Genomic DNA, 23,155 nt, shown 5'->3' on the forward strand with positions numbered 1-23,155 from the left:
TGCCTCCCGTGGCCGTTGGTGGAACTGCAAGATAAACAAAGCAAATGATACAGAACCATTCTGTCTGCTTGTTTCCATATTGCTCCATATACATTAAGTAATATGCTGAACAATAAATAAAAGATGGGTCTGCCAAGAATAACAAATACCACAATTATATATTGGACAATGGGATGTCTAATAAATGGTATTTTTTTTAACCCTAGGTATTTAAAGTAAATGTGTTATAGCCATTTGACATTTCCTGTTTGTGAAAATATCTCAATTTTGTATGTGGCTGACTAATATTGTATATAATCAAACTGAGGCATTTTACATATAGCATCATTATATTAAATTCACAATTTTTTGTGTGCTGTGACCTAAAGCTCTCTATTAATCCATATGATCATGTAGTCCATCCATCAACATTAACATCCTTAGTATTTGTTTTATGCAGAAACCACATATAAATGGATTGGATAGGCCTTGCCAACATATCTGCATCTTGGGTTAACACTACTATTTTCGCAGCCAGACAATTAATTGATGCATTTTGCCAGCCAAAGTGTGAGGCATTTTTTCCTGTCTTGACATTTGAACACCAGCCAATTGTCAGCTGAGTAAGGCAGCTGGGATGCATAAAATGACACAGAGCTTTATCAATCTGCAGATTCTTGTTTTAAATAGCACTATATTTTGTAACTGCCTTAACGTTCATTCTCAGTGTCCACACGCTCTGTATGTTTTACATTTGTTATTTGTAAAGTGTAGGCACTGGTTAGGATTATCCATTCACCAGTGAAGACTATTGCTTAGAGTACTTTCAAATGCTGCGAGAGGCACTACATTGTAGGAGATCAGTTTGTCAGGGGTGATTCTTTAATTCACTTTGTGCAAGCCTCTAAAAGTATACTTGCACCACCTTCTTTAATGCATGGGGTGTTTGTAGCACATAAAAGGGAGTGGGGGCATTATAAGATAATAGTAGTGTCAGGATATTTTTTAATTAGGCCAACTAGCCTCATAAGCTCCAGAAATATGGTGCTCAGATAATCCGCACAGTATTGAAAATTCCTATAGAAATAGTATTACCGGTAGTATGTCAGTACTTTAAGAAGCACCTAGTAGTGCAACTGGATAGTTGGTGAATTGTTACTACAAGACACCCCAGTCAACATAAAGTAATAATTATGAACTCCCACATACCAGTTGGTCTCTTATCCTTATCTGACATCAAATTCTATCTTTCTATGTTTGTTACTCAAGGTATCATAATGTCATAATGTCTATATCTGCTTTTGTTTATACAGTATGTGCACCTCTGATAATGTAGATTGGAATCACACTGGATAGAACAAAGTAGGGTAGTACAATATATAGGTTCACTCCTCTGCACTTAAAATACTAAACATATAATAATGCATAGATTCTGTATGTTTGAAACATTTTGGCCTAGGTCACACACAACAATGTAAATATAGAGCTACAAAATGAATTGGTTATTCCACAATATGGTCAGGGAGAACATTTTGCCTTGGGATTTAGTAAGGAAATGTATTTTTTAAAATATGATGGGAACATGGTAATATACTGTAGTTCCTGTGTTAATGTGATTTACTTCAGTCTCTGGGGGAAGTAAGAGTTTAAAGAATTATTATTTGTCCTGCCTTAAAATGAATGTCGTGGGATCATGGGAATACAACATATATTGTTGTATTTTTTTTATAGTTAATACTTGTGACAACACACAGATGTAACTTGGCTGCTGTAGAACTTTGACACAAACCTTTAATACAGCGATCAAACCGTAGAATATCTCCTCAACTGCCAACTTGTATTTATTCAACCTTTAGTGAAAGACACATATGTAAAAGATTAGAGTACATTAAAAATCACCACTTGCCTCGCAGTAATGAGAATAATTTAGCTAGCTGATAGTAAATATATCAAATTAGAAACATTCCATCCTTCATGTGCAGATGTGCCTAGATGCATGTATATTTAACTAAGAAAAGGACAATATTCCCATGAAAAAGCAAAGATGGGTTTGTACCAAAGCCAGAAAACAAAGCAAGTCAAACAGAATGTTCAAGCATATTATTTATAGTACATGTTCTGGCAAAAGGTCAAATACTGAACATAAAACTTAAATCTGAGAAAAAGTCTCATGCTCATTATATTAGTATAACATTCCAGTGGTGCTTCTTAACGCAAAGGTCAGACAAAAGTAGCATTCTCTTTTGTACAAAAAAAAACAATTTCAAAGCACTGTTGTTAATGCCCATTAATATATATTTAAATAAAAAAATGAATGACATATTGCTTTAAACACTTCCATATCAATACTTAAAAATCACGGCTGGTGCTAAAATCAATGAAGCAAAAACATATATTGTTGAGCACGTGTCTTAAAAATACTTGTGCAATTATCTATTCATGATCAGTGTATACTTGTTATCAATACGTACTGCATCATATTAATTGGGAACTTCTGCATAGTTCCCAGTCTACTCCATGATTTTTCTAAGCATCCCTGAGATTTTTTTCACTCAAAATCATAATCTGACCAGCTCCCTAGTTCATATTTTGAGCAATGCTACCCTGCTGGTAAAGCCACTTCCCACTAACTATCTTAAACCTAAGAAATTTGACTTTGGAGGAAGCCATTATTATCTTAAACATCCATGATGAAGAGTAATCAGATCCCGAGGACCACTTTTTATCACTGTGCCATGTAGAACATTTACAATAAATCAACTGAAAACTGTAAATACTACACACTACAATGTTACCACTGCTTTCTGTAGTTTATATGCTTTATATTGTTATAAGCATACTTTTATACCAGTGTCATACTATATTTAGAACACAACAGAATCCTTCAGTTATATTTAAACACAAGACCACTTTTTTATAAATACTTCACTTTCGTCTAAATTATGGTTATGCGGAACTGGAATGTAGAGAACAATTGAAGCCAATAGAGAACAGTTGTTCTAAAAATACAAACAAGACATAACATGGTCTTCACTGCAGTGCTTTTTTATAGTATGAAAACCATTTGGAGAAACTGCATACTTTGATGATTGTGGAATTCACTGGTTAGTGGAAAGGAGCGCCAATACATAGAGATTTTATGAAATGGCCAAAACAATGTGGTAGATTTTTTACCTTTTCTGTAGAAGAATACACATGTTACTGACCAGTTGTTTACTCTAGCTTTAAGTGAATCAGAAAGAAAAAGGGTTATTTGTGCATTCACGGGTCATAGCTTGTAAATTCTTTAGGAATTGCTATTAACAATGATTTCAAGATGGGAAGACGTGTCGTCATAATAGTGATGAGCAACATAATTACCTTCCACAGTTCCTGATATTGTGATCAGATGATAACAATAATGTTCTCTCCAAAGTTAAGTGCAAAAACTCTTATTTTACCCGAGATAAACACAGGATAGTCCTAGGGCCTATTTTCTATGTATGTTGCTTCAAGCCCTGGACTGAAATATTGGACTTCTGCTATTTCTGACTGGCTTCAGAATACTTGCATGTCTACCTAGCCATTTTGTAATGCTTTATATCAATTGAATGGATGCCAAAAACCAGGATCTAAAGAATCGCAATTGACAGCTGCATTTGTAACTTTCTGTTAGTTACCCCAAAAGGGAAGATGCTTGACCACAAGTAAATAATACAAATATTTAGAAAAATATCTTATTGTACACTATGTAGAAAGTTCTTGTTATTAGAGGGGTACAGCAGAGATCTGTACTTTTTGATATTTGTGGGACCTGTGTGTTTTGATGTTTTCTTAGTAATATTCCAAAATGTCTGCAACAGGGTAGACATTATTGGTGGAACAAGCCAAATGTCAAATGATTTAAGTTAATTAGAAGAATGATCAAAAGTGTGGTGATATGGCGTCACTTGCAGCAACATTCTCTCCCCTGATTGGAGGATCGGGAGAGGACGTCACCACAAGCGCCTCCATATTGCCCTCAGTTGGCGCTTTCAGAGATGTCTTCTTCCCTGATTGGAGGATCAGGAAGGATCACATCACTGGAGCTCCACCATTTTGTCAGAAGTTCATGCCGAGTTACGGGTTCTGTCAGTGGAGATGAGATAGAGGAGGGAAGGGGGAAGATGCAGTAAAAGCGGAAGTGGACGGCAGAAGCTGAAGTGGTCGGCAGAGAAGAAAGGGAAACGTTTAGAGTGTGGAACAAGAATGCGAACGTGAGAGAGTGAGTGAGAGCATGAGTGAATGTGGACCCATTTTCGTACGAATACAAAGCAAAAAGCTCAGAATTTTCGTCCGAGATTCGTAGGTCTAGCCTCCTTTTTGGGGCTTTGTACCAAACAAAGAATTTACTAAAACTCTGTAAATTTGCACTTTGTACAAATCCAAATGTGCAAATCTAATAAGTAATATAACAAATCCAGTTTCTAACTAGTCATATTCTTAACCCTGAAGTCCAGGTACATGGTGGAGAAATAATCAAGTCAGTAAACCAGAGAATGAAAGCAAACAAGTGTGGTGAGGGGACAACACCGCTGAGTAACTCTAGAAGGCTAGAGTTAATTAAATTGATCTTCCTAGGTGACTGGCAACCCATGGGAGGCAGGGGTAGTCTTGGTCATGAACTGCATGGAAGACCATGCTGACGATGAAGAGGAATACAGTAGTGATACTCTTCAAGTAAATACACAGGGTTAATAATGTTTAAAACTATGAGACTTTTTGTTTTAATACTGAATGTTAAAGTATCAGGTTGGTCTATTTATTGGAGTGTATTCATTAAAGCACGGGTTTGCAAGAAAGTTGAACATTCCAGCTGAATTGAGCTTCTCCTGCAAAAGGTACTGAACTGCTCTCGCATAATGCATAGGTAAATCAGTAGGGAGATTTTCAACCACCCTCCCCCTATTAACTGTAAATTATTCAGGGTCAGTTTAGTCTTTCAGTAGAAGTATACTGGGGCTTTCCATTCCGAATGCATACCGAAGTTCTCAAGTTCTCAAGACACCCTGTTTAGTAAAATCACGCATTTTTTAAATATCTGCATTAACCTTCCTCCAAATACTATATTTTTATTTGTAGAGTTACTGTCTACATTGCATATCCCAGATGTATTATAACAAATAACTTATTTCTGTTTGACTATTTAGCTTATATAAATATTCTCCATTGAAGTCAATAGTGTTCTAGATTATTGATCACAACTTTTTTCCATTTAAGTAATACATCTTTTCCTTTTCTTCTTTTCCACAGAGGGGGAGTAGACAGCATTCCAAAAATGATCTTGATTCATGAAACGCCACCAAGACAACAAGATTTCTAAGATTCTTACTATTGATATATTGTATTTATTAGGACTTAAATCAGTTAGATGTTTTTTTTCTTTGTACTCCCATGTTCCTGCATTAAACATTCTATATTTAAAGCTTTATTTACTACATTCCTTTTCTAGAACTCTAGATTAAATGATTTGAGCATTTCCAAAATGCCTTAATGTTATATATTGTTTGTTGTATGACACCTTGTTTGTAATGCAAATGTATTCATATATTAAACAATTACATCTGTGTTTAGTTTATAGGTAAATATTCATACTTTTCTTGGATTTTAAAATGCTAACAGAAAGATTAGCTGCAAAAAGTAGCTCAACTCTTTCCTTCTGTGATGTGGAACGTTGAATTGCATTTCTTGTCTAAAGTGACTTTTTTGAACATTTTAGTGTATACTCTACTATACTTTAGCCTGCAAATTTCATCTTGCAATTCAGTGTTTGAAGTAGTGTTCTAAAAACTCTTTGTGATATTATTATAGTTGTAATGTTATTTTTATTATTTTTCAGTTGTTACAAAGCTTTTGGTATGTGAGTGCCATTTTAGTCGCCTAATCTGCTAATATAAATAAATTGGACATATGTTCCCATCTACAATTAGTTGTATTCATTTATAGCGCATTTTTAAAGCCTGTTGTATAAAATGCTTTCAACAACTGTCATTTTAATGAACATTGTGATCTTGGCCTAGACTTTGTTGAGATTTGTTCTTTAAATTGGACTAGGAAAGATACTTGCAAAGTATTTTTTTTCTTATTTTACATGCAACTTAACTGTGTTGCATGGAAAATATTTTCAGACCCCTACAAATCCTATAATTTCTTCTTAGAATCTCATAAATCATGTGGAAACTATATATATCTACTTGCCGATGTCACAATGCATAAATGTCAAGTGATGTGAACATCGACATTTCTGTGATGGGAATATCATGATGGACATGATGTTACTGGGCAAGAAAGGGTATTTTGAGCTGTTTTTGGAATATTGTCAAAAGATTTCACCCACCTACATTACTGGATAATCCCCCACCCTCAAACATTGGGAGCTGTTGTCAAGGGTGCTAGCAGTACATAGTAAACTGACTAATGTTTAGCAGGCCAAAACTACAATGCCATTTTTAAATCAAAGAAAAAGTATCTGATAAATTAATGGCAAACCTGCAAATTCCTACTTATAACCAATCACTTCTTCACAGATGCTAACAATGCAGTCTTCTAGAATCTAACTCAATCTTTCTATACTCATGCGATACTTCCAAAAAGGACAGGACTGCTGGAAAAAAGGGGCCTCCTCAACAGCTGCTTGAGACCAGCAGATGACATTCAGACTATAAAGGAAGCGTTATGGGAGGGAACCATTCGGTAGCTGCCTCCACCTACATTTAGGCTAGGGGGCCCAAATGGGAAGCTTGCCCCTTTGTGTCCATTATCTTTTTCTATCAGCCTTCCTATCAGCATTTTGTCATGTCCCTCGACTGTAAGCTTACAATAATAAACAAAGACTTAATTGGTTGCTTTTTAGAAATAATAATGAAACCATTATGTACAACTCTGCAGATGCATATGAACATCAAGTTGTGCTGGGCTGAGCTTTTCAGAAATATGGAGTACAACTATTTTTCCAGCAGCTATTGGTATGGAAAGCTTTTTGGAGATTTGTTTTAAAGTAGACACAACAACCTCCCTAGCATGGTAATCAGCATGCAAAAGTTAGATACATCCTGAAATAAATAATGGACATGGCCCTAGTTTGGTCACTTACCAGACAATCTGTAGACACATTTTTGGAAGTCTAAAAGTATTTTATTTTCACTTGTTTTCCAAATTGAATTATCTAAGTTAATGTTAACTTTATAGTCCTCATAGAAAAATTCCAACCATGATTATAGAAAAAAATAAACCTATAAGGGCTTATTTTATACACAAGGAACAAAGAGGCCAAACAACAGCAATCAGCCGGGACATTATATTTGTTGGCTAGATAATTCCCCAACCTTTAGTACCTTGCACCATACTGTATCTTTAATAATCCCTTACATGTTGTAATCCCAAATTTGTGTTCTGCATTTGATAAGGATGTCATACTCGACCCCATGTCCCTGTTGCTCCAGTCCCACTTGCCGGAGTAGTAATGGTGGGTACCCCAGTCACGTGGTCTCGCGTCATGGCAGTTCCATGTTTGACTTGATAACGAGTTATCTTATCCGGGTTGTACTGTTGACATTGGATCCCAAACTGGGTTAGCCTTAACGCAAACCTCTTCTTCATCTTTCACATTGAAACCCTCTCCAGATCCTCCCGCTTGCACAGTAAAAACATCTCTTGCATTCACCCATTCGTTACACAAGAATCCCAAAAAACTCTCATTCATTCCCTTATCGTTTCCCATCTTGACTATTGCAATACTATTCTGGTTTGCATTCCACTGTCTCGACTCTGTCCTAAATGCTGCTGCTAGGCTTATCTTCCTCACACCCCACTCTTCTTTATACTAACATATAAGGCCCTCCATAACACTGCTACTCCATACATTTCTGCCCTCGTAATAAAATACTCCCCCTACTCGATCTTAATGTTCTCATGGGCTAAGTCTGTCCTCCTCACTTATCAGCTCTTCCTTTTCCTGTCTACAAGATTTCACTCATGCTGCCCCATACCTCTGGAAACTACTTCCACCAAACCTTCAGCGTTCACCCCCTCCCAACATTCAAGAAAAATCTAAAAAACTCACTTCTTCAGAGAAGCATACCAACTTAGTTGCTAGAACTTGTCACTGATACAACCACCACACTAATTCTCAGGGCCATTTCAACCTTATGTATTGGTTTGTCTGTCAATTCTAGTCTTGTCATATAATAATAATAACTGTGTACCAGACCTCTGGTGTCCCTAACGTTTATTCTTGCCTTATCTGTGTGTACTGATGTCTGGAGTCTTGCTCCAGTATACCTGACATCAGCCTGCCTTGACTGAGATCCTTCATTGTTCTTCTGCACCACATTCCTGCTGTTCCTGTGTCGTGTCTTTCCCATTAAATGATACTAGTTCTGCATTGCGAATCCTTATCTGACACCAATACCTGGCATGACAAAGGATCATAAATCATTGAGATCAGGATTACCAGAATCTCTCAGTCTTGCTATAATATGAGTACATTGCTTGTTTTAGTCATGAAAAATATATTGTTTTGCTACAGTGAGAGAACTCATAAAGTAACACCGCTACTGGTTTTAGCCAGCAAGCTTTCATGAGCTACCAGTCACACCATTCATAGTTAGCCTTTGGCTTCCTGATGCTGGCTGAGGATCATCGAAGGTGCAGTTGAGCTTGAGGACTACCAGTGGCCCTACTGCTCTCTGTCATTAACTACTCTGACTGAGCACAGTTCTTTTAAAGAGAATTATTGTGAGCATCTATTTAACATCCAATAAGGCAAACACATTCAATAGGACCACATATGACCCAGAAATAATGTAAAACCAATGCTTATAGATTACTGTCTGTTTGGCTCTAAGACAATTAAATTTTATATAAACAGCATGTGCACGTACTGTGGCAGCTTGAGAGACAAATTAGGATGAGAACCTCATGTGAACCAGCTCAAAATGAATTACCAAACCACAGAAGTTTTTTGAATTGTTGCAGCACAGACATTTCCATATTATATACTAGACAATGTAGCCAGTGGTTCTGCGGACACAGTGGACAGGATGCGATTGTTTTTGTATTTCAAAAATGTGTTTGTAAACAACATTTGGGGTATAAATTACTTGAAGGTACCAAGCAACCCTGAGTCAGGTAGGAAGGTATAGGTCAAATAGACAATCAATAGAAACCCTAAATTACAGGCATAGATCACAGATCACACACCCCAAAGGCCACACGTCCCAAATAAGACTTGACCAGCATCCTGATTGCACACATAGGGCTTGCAGATTTCTCTGGGCATCTGTCTCCCTGCTCTGTCCCGCTGTGCACGGCTTCACTGATGCCATATTCCAGCACTCAACATCGATCACCGGCACAGTGTCATATGCTGGCGCTCAACATCAATCACCGGCAAAGTGTCATATCCTGGCGCTCAGGAGCAGGGGTGGCAGCATGAAGGGGGTGGCTGGTGGTGTTTCTGTGGGTTAGGCCTAGAGCAATGCCAAAGGTAAATATACTGGTCATATACTGTATGTAAGAGGGATATTTAATGGTATTTCTACTCATCTCGCACTGTAAAAGTAAAAAAAAAAACAAATCATATGTGTTGTACTCCAACTACTAATGTTGTCAGACATAAATTGGGTCATTGTTCAGCAGTTGCATCTACTATGTACAAGAAATCCTAAGTGGAGTTGCAAGAAATATATCTAACATAAGGTAGAAAGGGATCTGTGGCACAATGTCTGTTTAAGAGTTTAATGTTACATACTGTAGATTTTACTTAGATTTAGGTATTAAAATTAAATATTAACAAATCTAATGTTTTTAAATAAAATTTCAGCATGCATTTTTACTATGCTGTTGTATCCAAAGCCTTGATCACATTCAGCTGTGTTACATAAACGACAAGACTTTTTTTTCTTTTTGCTATTTTCAGAGTGCCACTTCCTTTGTTCGTTTTTCTCATGAAATAACGCCAAGTATTAAATAACTTGTTTGGGAGAGAACAGGAAAATGGACAGCCTTGAGCCAGTTGGTCATTTATGCCTCTGTGCACCCAACTCTTTGAAGATTATATAAACATTACAATAAAGTTACATTGCCAGAAAGTATGACATAAGAATGTCAAAAAAGACAAGAAAAGATAACCGTGACATTGAGTGAAAACAGGAGTACATTAAAGAGAACTTTGTAAGGAATATTTTATCTTAGTGAGCAGCCAAATTTAGTCAAATGAACAATCCAAAAAAATTCCAAGTCATTGATATTAAGATTAATATTAGACATGCATATCGTTTTGTTGAGCATAGAATAGTCCGGTACATCATGATTATTAGGTTTTATACATAATTACAATGTATCAGGTAAGATCACTTTCCCAGGTACTTTTGCCACAGACACCCTAGGTATCACAGCTGACCATCAGGCCCATAAGGCGACGCAACCCTTTTCATTCCCAATAACATGATTCATAAGGGGGATGATTCCTAAACCAATTTTTTTCACAAATGTCAATGAAATGTATTTGTCTTTTCAGAAAATCTGAACTTTGATTGGTTCTTCTCTCCATTTGTGGTGTACCTAGGGTATTTGATACCCGGGGAGGATCCTATATTTGGCAACCCCCATAGACCCCTTGCCCCTCTAGTAACTCACGTATGCACTGGCAAAATTTTTACAAACACTCTCAAATTTGCACATTGCACACTCACCAACACACATACATACTATCACACATTTACAACACCCTCATGGTTACACGCATTTACACATCCAAGCTCACACACATATCCATGCTCACACACAATTAAACACACATGCTTACACACACATCCATGCTCACACATACACATTCATGCTTACACACAAAGATTCACACACTTACTGACTGTAACAGTGCTGCGGAATCTGCAGGCACTTTATAAATAAATGTAATGTAATGTGCCTTCGCATTCACTGGGGATGCAATAAAGGTAACTGGTATAGCGCGTACGCGTTTAGATGTGGGCAGACAGAGTGGTGATACAGTAAAGGAGGTTTGGGCAGCTGGCAGTGAACATGGCTAGGTACCTTCTAGAAATGGGTACTCCGGTGAAGAAAATCGTTGAGATTTGTGACAACTATATACTGAAACAGACATTGACGGTGGTATAGCATAACTCCTATCACACTTTTTTACATACTTACTTACACTCTCTCTCGTGTTAAGTGTTAAACTTCCTGTCTCCCTATCTCCCCCCGAGTCCCTGTCTCTCTTCCTGCAGCCCTTTCTCCTCTTCTTTTGTCTTTGTCTGAGTTAACAAAGCCTTCCAAACTGGCAGTGGGCAGGGCTTCACTGCTGGGGGCCAGTATATGACATCATATCCTGCCTCACGGCACCAGAAGCCTGTGGCCATCGCAAGGGAGCAGGATACTGAGATTTGTATTAACAGACCTCACGCTTCTTTGTTTTTCGGCCAGTTATGGGGAGATCCATGATCTCCCCAATTAGCACTGCTCCTCCAGTGGCGCACAGTAGAGTTTGTCTCTGGAGTGGAGCATACTCGAGTGTGGCCCTGGTGGCACCAGAGGTGGACCGCCCTGACCTCCACTAGGTAAGCCACTGATCTCATGCACTCTGTGTAAAGAATCCTATTTAAATTACTAGTTGCAGTTTTATCTCCATTATTGAATCCAACCATTGTCTCGTGCAAAATCATTTTTTGTTGTCAAATTCACATGCATCAAAGTACATGTAAAATGTGTTCTTTCTGTTTTCAAAGAATGCACACGATGCATCCGATATTGGTTTATTTTGCTTATGTTTAAGATGGAAGCTTACCGCCATGTCACAGTACTTCACATTAGGCAATTCCTAACACTATCCGTGAAATTGAGAAAACATAACACCAAAACTAAATTAGGGAAAACAGTACCAGGGTGATTACCTGTAGCAAATAGAGTTATCGGGTGGGCAGGATAAATACAAAGAACAGAGAAAAACAAACTAGCGCAAGACATACGGGAACTACATGCAGACTACTGAGGCAGTCTGCGGGACACTGAGCTTGACACCTTGATCCCTGTTACAGTCCTCTCACTCACCCCTGCTTCCTTGTATTCTGCTACTCAGAAAGACACATTTCTGCTTTGTATTTCAGTGAATTCTAATGGAGGTTTGTACAAGAAAAATTTGACATGGGATTTAAAGGGTAAATGTTTTTCGCAATAAAATATGACAACAGCTATATCTCCATGATTACTACGTCTCCTTTAATCCTACTTTTTTTGCAAACATTGTGATATTACACAAACTGTGTTTTCTTGGAAAGCTCTAAAAATACCATCTTCGTTTAGCAGCTCAAACATAGAATAAAAGTGATGAAGGCTATGTAAACAAACTAGAACAGAGGATATTTCCCAGGCTTCGTTATATTTTATGACTTCTGGTCCCCCGTTTTTATTTTGAAATATTTTTTACAAAAGAAATATGGAGTCAGCTACCGAAATTCTACTTTTAACACGTCAGTGGTGATTAATTTCTACCTCAACCTTGCACGCTTACTTATGGAAAATGTATGCAGGTGATCTACATCAAATAGACCTCTCAAATTAAATGGATAATCGGGTCATGCTGATTTTGTTAGACCATATTTGGATGTATATATATCTATATCTATATATATATATATATATATAATACTTGCATATACAATACAAATTCCATTACTGTATTAACCACTACAACTTTTGCCTGGAGGCTGTTTCACTTATCTACCACCCTCTCGGTAAAGATGTAACACTATATAACAAAATATGAAAGAAAGTGCACTGTTCTTGAATACATCATCTCATTACTATATGTAATGCCCCAATTAAACAATTTGTTTTTATGCTCTACTGGATGAAGGGCAAAAATCCTACAGAAACACTCCAAAATCTTGTGGAAAGCCTTCCTAGAAGAGTGCAAGATGTTATAGCTGCAAAGGCGGGACCAACTACATATTAATGTCTATGTATTTAGAATCATAAAAGTCTCTGGTGGTGTAATGGTCAGGTGTCCCAATACTTTTGTCCATATATTATATACATGCAGTTATATGAAAGTCCACCTTTGAAAATATGAAATATATTATAATAAATATGAGTCAAATGTAAAAGAAAAACATTGGTGTGCATGTATTGGATTAATGACATTCGAGAAGCCAAATCCTTGATACGCTATATTATTATTATTATGTTAGGACTTTCTCCAATCATTTATCTGCAGTTGTTATTTACATGATCTAATGTTTGCTATATTCAAGAAGCAAGTGCCCTGGGAGAAATAAATACTTGATCGCCTTAGAGAGTTACATTAGATATCTTACAATACTACAGTATTTTTTTTTTCTCGTGATTGCGTCTGACAACCAAAATAACAGCTGGTTCACATGATTGCTTCCAGGACCACACTGAGAAATTAGTGTAACAGAAACAGTAATTTAGAGAATAGCCCCTTGATATAATTTTACGTCATACTCATTAAAACATTGCTTTTCTACTCTTTAGTGGGAATTACAAAGTTAATATGTGAAAAAAAAACATAAAAAGATATTTAGAGCTACTTGATACACTGTCTCATTAGTGATGTATCACATGGGCAATTCTGATAATGTAGCTCTGCAATATAAATGTTATATGTGCTTTGATGGCTAAAGGAGAAACTTGGTCTGAGCATAGCCCTGCATTGGTCATCTTCATCTTGGAACATTAACTAAGATAGCTGAAGCATCATGTTGGTTCCTTCCTGTGAGGGGAAAAGAATCTAAGTATGGGGGTCTTGTTGAAAGGGCATGGCAACTAGAGGGCACGTGAGGTCAGAAGAGGACCTCTGCACTGAGTGCAGGTTGGGGGTCTCCCTCTTCTCCATGGCTGCTTTAGCGGCTGCTACGTGTCGGCTGGGGGTCTCCCTTTCCTTCATGATGGCTGCTGTGGTTTGAATCGGGGTCTCATTGGTGGCTGCTGGGGTCTGAAAAGAGGTATCCCCCTCTTCTTTTGTGGCTGCTGCTGCTGCTGGAAAGGAGGTCTCCCTCATCTCCACAGTGGTGACTGTTGGCAGGTGGCAGGGGGTCTCCCTCTTGTCTGAGGAAGCCAGTACAGTTTATTTTTTGGGGTACCATGCATTCATTTATTACACATTTTAACCATAGATAAGTGAGCACCAAAACGACATGGTACAAACACTATCATAACTTATTCCGATATTTATAAGAATTATTTCAACAAACATATTTACATGAAATGAACAATTTCGCATTCTACCCAAAACCTTGGTGGCTGTGAACATTTATTTTCTCACTATTATTCACATATAATTATATTTTATCAGGGATTTATTTAATTTTAAAAGTGTAAAATGATAATTGAATTTTTCAAATTGAGACTAAAGTACACAAAAAATGTTAATCTTCCTGAGCTAATTATACAACAATAAATTGTATGCTTGAATGGTAGACAATACAGACATAGCAGTACCATGTCAGTATATGTTGTGGCTAGTACATTATCTACTATAGCATCTCCTCACTCATTCCGGCACAGTCATTTGATGTTCAGTTGGGGAGAAACCTTCTCTTCTACTAAATCATCAGCTTCTAGTGCTGACTTTACATTATGGCTATTACAATGGCGATGACAGGTTTACCTAACATTAGTACTCATGCCTCCTTCACTAGTACAGATGGCTGTATACTTAAGATACTTAAGAGAGGCAACGGTATGGGGTAGATCATCTCCCAAATAGTCTGGTTTTACATGAAAGTATTTAAATGAAGATATTTCTTCTTTCTATCTAAATGAATGTTTTCTTAATATAAGTAACTTTTTTGGCCATCGGAAATGTTGATTGGTATGTCTCTCCCGATCATGGAAAGGCTTGGTACAGATATAACATGTAGGAACATTTGTGTCAAAAAAATAACATGACTTTTAAGTTGAACAAATCATTACGTTTTAATGCTAGTTCGCCTTTCCAAATTCAGAAAAAGCTTAAGTGGAAATCTCAGAAATTGTGCCCATCTGGCTTGTTATACGTTAAATGAAAAAATTGGATTTCATTACAAATACGGTTAATTTAAGCAGTACATGAATTATACATGTGCTGTTCATAGTTTGTGATATCATTTAGTTTTAAAGGTCATGTTTTATTTTGATTATTGTAGGTATTTTTTTTTAAATCCCTTTGACTGCTTCCCACATAATTTCCCATGTCTGATAATTGCTAACATGTGTGTAAACATTATGGATGTCCTACTTCCTACTTTACTGAAGGAAGACATTTACTAATAACTAATAAACAGTTTACTTTGAGTACTTTTTTCTTATGCCAGAGAGTATTATTATCTTATTGTGTGTATATATATATATATAATAACTTTTATTAATGTTTATTAGTGTAACCAGTGTGGATTAACACTGGGTGACTTAAACTGATACTTTAATTAATTGAATACTATTGGGGATGAAATTCTAAAGTCTATAGAGTTTTAAGCACAGTTTCCATAGTTACCATTAGTTTGTATTTATTCCTATATAGTAGTACAATCTTGAACATATTTATAGTATTCAAAACATTTAGAAGAAAATTCCCCACCATAATGACACTGAGTGCTAACATTTCTTTGATGCTTTTATTACTTATTAGCAGAAGATGGTATGCAATAAATAACAGAATAGTAAAAAATATGTATTACAAACACACATATATAATAGACTAAGCGGCTGCATTCAGGTAACCATAAGACTCTCTATTTATCTGTGTTTAGACGAGTCTGTTAGAGAATCCATGGAAAAAAGGAAGACCTAAAGTCACGTGAACGTGTTTAAAGTGAAAAGTAAATATGTGTTTCCCAAATAAAAATGCAGCTATCCACATAAAATACACTCTTCCTTAAAGTGTAAATAATCCAAATGAACACAAAAGTTATGGGGCGCAAAAATATATATGGGAAAAAAACTTGAAGTGAATATAGTGTCTTTAATAGATATAAATATACATAGTTATAAAAGTATCTGTAGTATAAATAAAATAAAACTTGATCTGACCAGCAGAAGAACTTACATTAAGTCCAAGCACCCAAAGTGCATTAGTGCATAAATGTAAAACGAGACCACTGGTTCCAGAATAGATAGAGTTCGAATGAGTCCTTCCAAACGCGTTTCGCCAGTTGGCTTCTTCAGTAGAAGTTTTCAATTCAATAAGTAGTTTTCTCCTGTTTCTCTAAAGTTCTTATATCGGTATATCCGGGTAGGTGTTGTCTCACGTCGTCCTTCTCTCGTCCAATAGTACAACATCGTGTTGTGTACGTCATCGCGTACTACGTATCGTCCGTTTTTTCTTTTCTTTAAAAGTAGTTGTGTCGTGTATACTCTAATTTCCGTACACGTCATCACGTTACGCCGCCGCTTGTATTTGTCATCGCGCACCACCCGTCTAATCACGTCTCGTCATCACGCTCCGTCGTACGTTGTGTGCGTCATCACGCACCCCTCGTTCCTTTTCTGTAGTGACCATCACGTCTCATGTATTTTGCCCTCGTTTGGGAAGATCGCATAGTGGTTCTCTCCATGCGTGGGGGATAAAAGGATGCAAATGGTTAAAGGTGACCTAACAGGTAAGTGAATTAACCACTGTGTCGAAAAAACGGGTCGATTTGAAGAAAAAAACGGGACGGAAAGAAGTAACTTAAAGATACAGAAGAAGAACGGATATCCTGGATATGTTGTAGCCCTTTTAAATTGAAAAAATTACGTGTATTTATAGCTATTATTCAAAGGGATTATGTGATTAATTTGATTTATTTATGTAAAGATATCATAGAGTGTGATGCTTTTTTTTTTTTTTTTTTTTTTTTTTTTTTTTTTTTTTTTTTTTTTTTTTTTTTTTTTTTTTTTTTTTAAATTGTTACTATGATTAGTGACTCTGATGTAATACAGATAAAATAAAGTCAAATGAAATAAAGTGAAGTGTCTACGTATATTTTATGTATATATAATAAATAAATAATTGATAAATAAATAAAGTGTCTAAATTTATGAATATTTATATAAATGTGTGTTACCTCTAAAAGGACCAAATCATTATCCAGAATAAATTGGATGTTCAATATCATGGAGAAGATGAAATAAAATATCATGGAAACAGAAGAAGGATGGAAATAGAAATGGAACATATTTTGGATAAAAATGAAACATATATTTAAATAATAAGAATATTAAATAAGAATAGAGGAAGTATTATACATATATATAGAGATTAAGATAGTGAGGATTTAGTATTTTCCTACTAAAAGATAAAGGAATATATACTATATTACTATATATTACAATATTGAGATAAAATATTGTGATTAATCCAATATTATAAATAGCCAAAATAAAATTTAAAATAAATATAAAAATATGAATTTTTTTTTTAGATATTTAATATACAATATTTGTTATAATCTATATTATAGTGTATGGTGTATGTGTATTGGATATGGAAGTTATAAATAAATATTACCCCAATATATGATGTAATGTTTTTTACGTCAATGTAAATATAATATTATAAAAATAGAAAAAATTAATTAGAAATAGGATAAACTTATTTAAAATATTATTTAAAATATATCATGTAAAATACAAAGTTAAAAATATATTTTGTATAATATAAATGAGAGGTATATAACATGAATAAAAGACTGGTGGATAGAAGGGAACTATAATGTAATGGTTTGTAGATTAATCCATAAATGCTAAAATATCCAGTTCCATATTAAGTCCCCCTTTTTTATGTGTCTGGAACTTATAGATCCATTCAGTCTCTCGTTTAGCCAACATTTCTTTAATATTTCCTCCCCGCCAATGTGGGGTGACAATGTCTATCCCTAGGATATTAAAATTTTCAAGAGAGAAATCTTTACAGTTGTTTGCGTGTCTAGGCACGCTATGTTTAGGGTTATTGTTCCTAATGCCTCCTATATGTTCAAGAGCCCTAATTTTTAATTTTCTGGAGGTTCGCCCTATGTACTGTGCTCCACATTGACATTCCAACATATAGATCACATTAGTAGTGTTACAATTAATAAAATGTTTGATTTTATACTCTCTCCCCGTATTTGTGCACTTAAAAGTCGAACTTTTTTTCTCTTGTGGGCCACATATTCTACACAATTTACATCTCCCGCACTTGTGATACCCAGGAGTTTTTATAGAGAGAAAATTTGAGTTTTTCTTATCCGTCTCTGGTAATGCACTAGGTGCCAATAATAGCTTTAAGTTTTCTGTTTTTTTATATATAATGTCTGGATTTGCAGGTAAGCAATCTTTCAAAATATTGTCCTCTCTCAGGATAGGCCAGCACTTTTTGATGGCTCTCTTAATTTCGAATGCTTTATCGTTATACCTGGTGCAGAAAGAAAACTCGAAATTCTTCTTGGGATGTTGTTGATTTTTAAAAAATTCATCTCTCTTCTTTCTTTTAATGAGTTTAAAACTATCTTGTAATAAATCTTGTGGGTAGTTTTTGTCTTTGAACTTTAATATTAATTTTTGACTTTGGGCCATAAATTCCTTATCCTCCGTGCAATTTCTACGAATACGACCAATCTGTCCTCTTGGGATGTTACGTAGCCAATTCGGGTGATGACAGCTGGTATAGTTAATATAGCTGTTTCTATCGGTTGGCTTAAAATACGTTTTAGTATGAATCTCTTCTCCTTTGATGTAGAGGGTGAGGTCTAAGAAGTTGATTTCTTTTTTATGTATGCACGAGGTAAAATGTAAATTGTAGTTATTGTGATTTACATACGTCATAAAGGAATTTAGCTGTTCCAAAGGACCATTCCAAATTATAAGTATATCATCGATATATCTACGCCAGAGGACCAGATTCGCAAAAAAAGGATTTTGAGACCAAATATGTTCTTGTTCCCAGTCCGCCACATATAGATTAGCGTAACTGGGTGCGAATCTGGTCCCCATGGCGGTACCGCATAATTGTAAGAAAAAATTCGATTGAAACCAAAAGTAATTATGAGTGAGAATGAATTGTATACATTTTAAAATAAAAACTCGTTGTAGAGGGTCCATTTTTTCATCTTTTTTTAATACTTTTTCAATAGTCTGTAGTCCTTTTTCATGGGGAATCACTGTGTACAAAGAAGAGACATCTATTGTGGCCCATATATAGTTTGGTGACCATTTTATCTCCTTCAATACTTCCAATATATGTTTAGTGTCCCGTATATAAGATGGAAAAAGGGTGACATATTTTTGAAGAAAAAAATCGACATATTGTGACGTATTGCTTGTTAAAGAGTTGATCCCGCTGATTATAGGTCTTCCTGGAGGTGTGGTTATATTTTTGTGAATTTTAGGTAAAAAGTAGAAAATAGCCACTTTTGGAAATTCTATATTCAGGAAGCTGAATTCTTGACTATTCAGAACTCCATTACATTTTCCTTCTGTTAAAAGTTCTTTAAACTCCTTTTGGAAAGGCTTCGTGGGATCTGTTTTTAATTTTTTGTACGTTATCTCATCATTCAAGATACGATGTGCCTCCTCTAAATAATACGTTCTGTCCATAATGACAATGGACCCTCCTTTATCCGCAGCTTTAACCACGATTTGCTTGTTTTCTTTTAAGGTTTTTAAACTTTTCTGTTCCTGTTTTGTAAGATTATGTTTACGTTTAGTATGTCTTTCAATTTTTTCAAATTCGTGGAGTAGCATATCAGTGAAGACTTGTAGATGTTCACTTTTTTCTTGATGCGGGAAAAAATGAGACTTAGGTTTAAAAGATGTATGTTTAATGGTGTCTATATGTACTAATTCATTCCTTTCTATATTTAGTTCTTTTTTCATAAAAAACCTTTTAATGGTTAATTTTCTTAAGAATTTTTGTGCGTCCATAAAAAGTTCAAAGCCACTAGGCCCTTTATTTGGGGCAAATTTTAGCCCTTTTGAAAGTAACTTTAGTTCTATGGGGTTGAGAGTAATCTTAGAGATATTAATAATATCATCATTGGATTCTACATTGAATTTTGTTCCCTTTCCTCTATGTCCTCTACATCTCTGAGTATTTTCTTTCTTTTTATGGGGGACTGGGAGAATGACTGGAATCTGCTTTGATGTTCTCTCGTTGGGAGATTCCATTTCCATTCTTGTCCCGGATCCTCTTTTTGGTATCGCTCCCTCTCTAAAAAAGAGCGTCTGGAATCTTGTGTATTGTTGTATTCTACATAATGATCTTTATCTCTGTCTCCCATAGGAGCTCTATTTGTTGGATTTCTTTCTTTATTAAATTTATTTTGTGGTTTAAAATCTCTCTTTTGATATTCATCAGATTTATCTTGTAGGATATACCTCTCCTGTGGAATATACCTTTCCTTTAATTTATAAAAATTTTTATTTCTAAAATTTCGGGTAAAACTTCCTTTATCCTTTGTATCTTGATTAAAATTGTTTCTAAATTTATATGTATTATAGTTTTTAGTAGGGATTTTGTTAATCCCTTTTTGGTAATCCTCTTGATCTCTTTTTAATTTTTTCTTTTTATTTTCTATAATTGACTCCTCTATTTTCTGTATTCTTACTTTTAAAACATCATTTCTGTTTTTTATCTCAGAAGTCTCTACATTTTTATGTATATTGTCCTCAATTTGTCTAATCTCGGACTCAATTTTCTTTAAATTGTCCTGTTGGACTTCCACTAATAAAATCATCAAATCCGTGGAACATCTATCCAAAATATTATTCCATTTTTCCATAAATACTGTATCGTTATGTCCGAACGCTGGATATTTATTAATTCTCAAACCTCTTGGTATCAGTTTATTCTTAATATAGTGTTCTAAAAATGTAATCTCCCACCATTTTTTGAGTTCTTTTTCTGCTAGTCTCTCTAGCTGTGTGAACATATTTGTGGGAGAATTAGTTGTAGTGTTTTCGTGTGAAAAAATACTGTCTAACCTCTGTGATCTCTGTTCTCTAGAACTAGTATACGAGTTTCTAGAGTAAGCCATAAAAGTACGTGAATTAGGGGTAAGGAAGAAATAATATAAATGAAAAAAGGAAGACCTAAAGTCACGTGAACGTGTTTAAAGTGAAAAGTAAATATGTGTTTCCCAAATAAAAATGCAGCTATCCACATAAAATACACTCTTCCTTAAAGTGTAAATAATCCAAATGAACACAAAAGTTATGGGGCGCAAAAATATATATGGGAAAAAAACTTGAAGTGAATATAGTGTCTTTAATAGATATAAATATACATAGTTATAAAAGTATCTGTAGTATAAATAAAATAAAACTTGATCTGACCAGCAGAAGAACTTACATTAAGTCCAAGCACCCAAAGTGCATTAGTGCATAAATGTAAAACGAGACCACTGGTTCCAGAATAGATAGAGTTCGAATGAGTCCTTCCAAACGCGTTTCGCCAGTTGGCTTCTTCAGTAGAAGTTTTCAATTCAATAAGTAGTTTTCTCCTGTTTCTCTAAAGTTCTTATATCGGTATATCCGGGTAGGTGTTGTCTCACGTCGTCCTTCTCTCGTCCAATAGTACAACATCGTGTTGTGTACGTCATCGCGTACTACGTATCGTCCGTTTTTTCTTTTCTTTAAAAGTAGTTGTGTCGTGTATACTCTAATTTCCGTACACGTCATCACGTTACGCCGCCGCTTGTATTTGTCATCGCGCACCACCCGTCTAATCACGTCTCGTCATCACGCTCCGTCGTACGTTGTGTGCGTCATCACGCACCCCTCGTTCCTTTTCTGTAGTGACCATCACGTCTCATGTATTTTGCCCTCGTTTGGGAAGATCGCATAGTGGTTCTCTCCATGCGTGGGGGATAAAAGGATGCAAATGGTTAAAGGTGACCTAACAGGTAAGTGAATTAACCACTGTGTCGAAAAAACGGGTCGATTTGAAGAAAAAAACGGGACGGAAAGAAGTAACTTAAAGATACAGAAGAAGAACGGATATCCTGGATATGTTGTAGCCCTTTTAAATTGAAAAAATTACGTGTATTTATAGCTATTATTCAAAGGGATTATGTGATTAATTTGATTTATTTATGTAAAGATATCATAGAGTGTGATGCTTTTTTTTTTTTTTTTTTTTTTTTTTTTTTTTTTTTTTTTTTTTTTTTTTTTTTTTTTTTTTTTTTTTTTTATTTTTAAATTGTTACTATGATTAGTGACTCTGATGTAATACAGATAAAATAAAGTCAAATGAAATAAAGTGAAGTGTCTACGTATATTTTATGTATATATAATAAATAAATAATTGATAAATAAATAAAGTGTCTAAATTTATGAATATTTATATAAATGTGTGTTACCTCTAAAAGGACCAAATCTTTAGAGAAACAGGAGAAAACTACTTATTGAATTGAAAACTTCTACTGAAGAAGCCAACTGGCGAAACGCGTTTGGAAGGACTCATTCGAACTCTATCTATTCTGGAACCAGTGGTCTCGTTTTACATTTATGCACTAATGCACTTTGGGTGCTTGGACTTAATGTAAGTTCTTCTGCTGGTCAGATCAAGTTTTATTTTATTTATACTACAGATACTTTTATAACTATGTATATTTATATCTATTAAAGACACTATATTCACTTCAAGTTTTTTTCCCATATATATTTTTGCGCCCCATAACTTTTGTGTTCATTTGGATTATTTACACTTTAAGGAAGAGTGTATTTTATGTGGATAGCTGCATTTTTATTTGGGAAACACATATTTACTTTTCACTTTAAACACGTTCACGTGACTTTAGGTCTTCCTTTTTTCATTTATATTATTTCTTCCTTACCCCTAATTCACGTACTTTTATGGCTTACTCTAGAAACTCGTATACTAGTTCTAGAGAACAGAGATCACAGAGGTTAGACAGTATTTTTTCACACGAAAACACTACAACTAATTCTCCCACAAATATGTTCACACAGCTAGAGAGACTAGCAGAAAAAGAACTCAAAAAATGGTGGGAGATTACATTTTTAGAACACTATATTAAGAATAAACTGATACCAAGAGGTTTGAGAATTAATAAATATCCAGCGTTCGGACATAACGATACAGTATTTATGGAAAAATGGAATAATATTTTGGATAGATGTTCCACGGATTTGATGATTTTATTAGTGGAAGTCCAACAGG

Source organism: Spea bombifrons, chromosome 1 (genome assembly GCF_027358695.1).
Source record: "Spea bombifrons isolate aSpeBom1 chromosome 1, aSpeBom1.2.pri, whole genome shotgun sequence".
Classification (NCBI taxonomy): Eukaryota; Metazoa; Chordata; class Amphibia; order Anura; family Pelobatidae; genus Spea; species Spea bombifrons.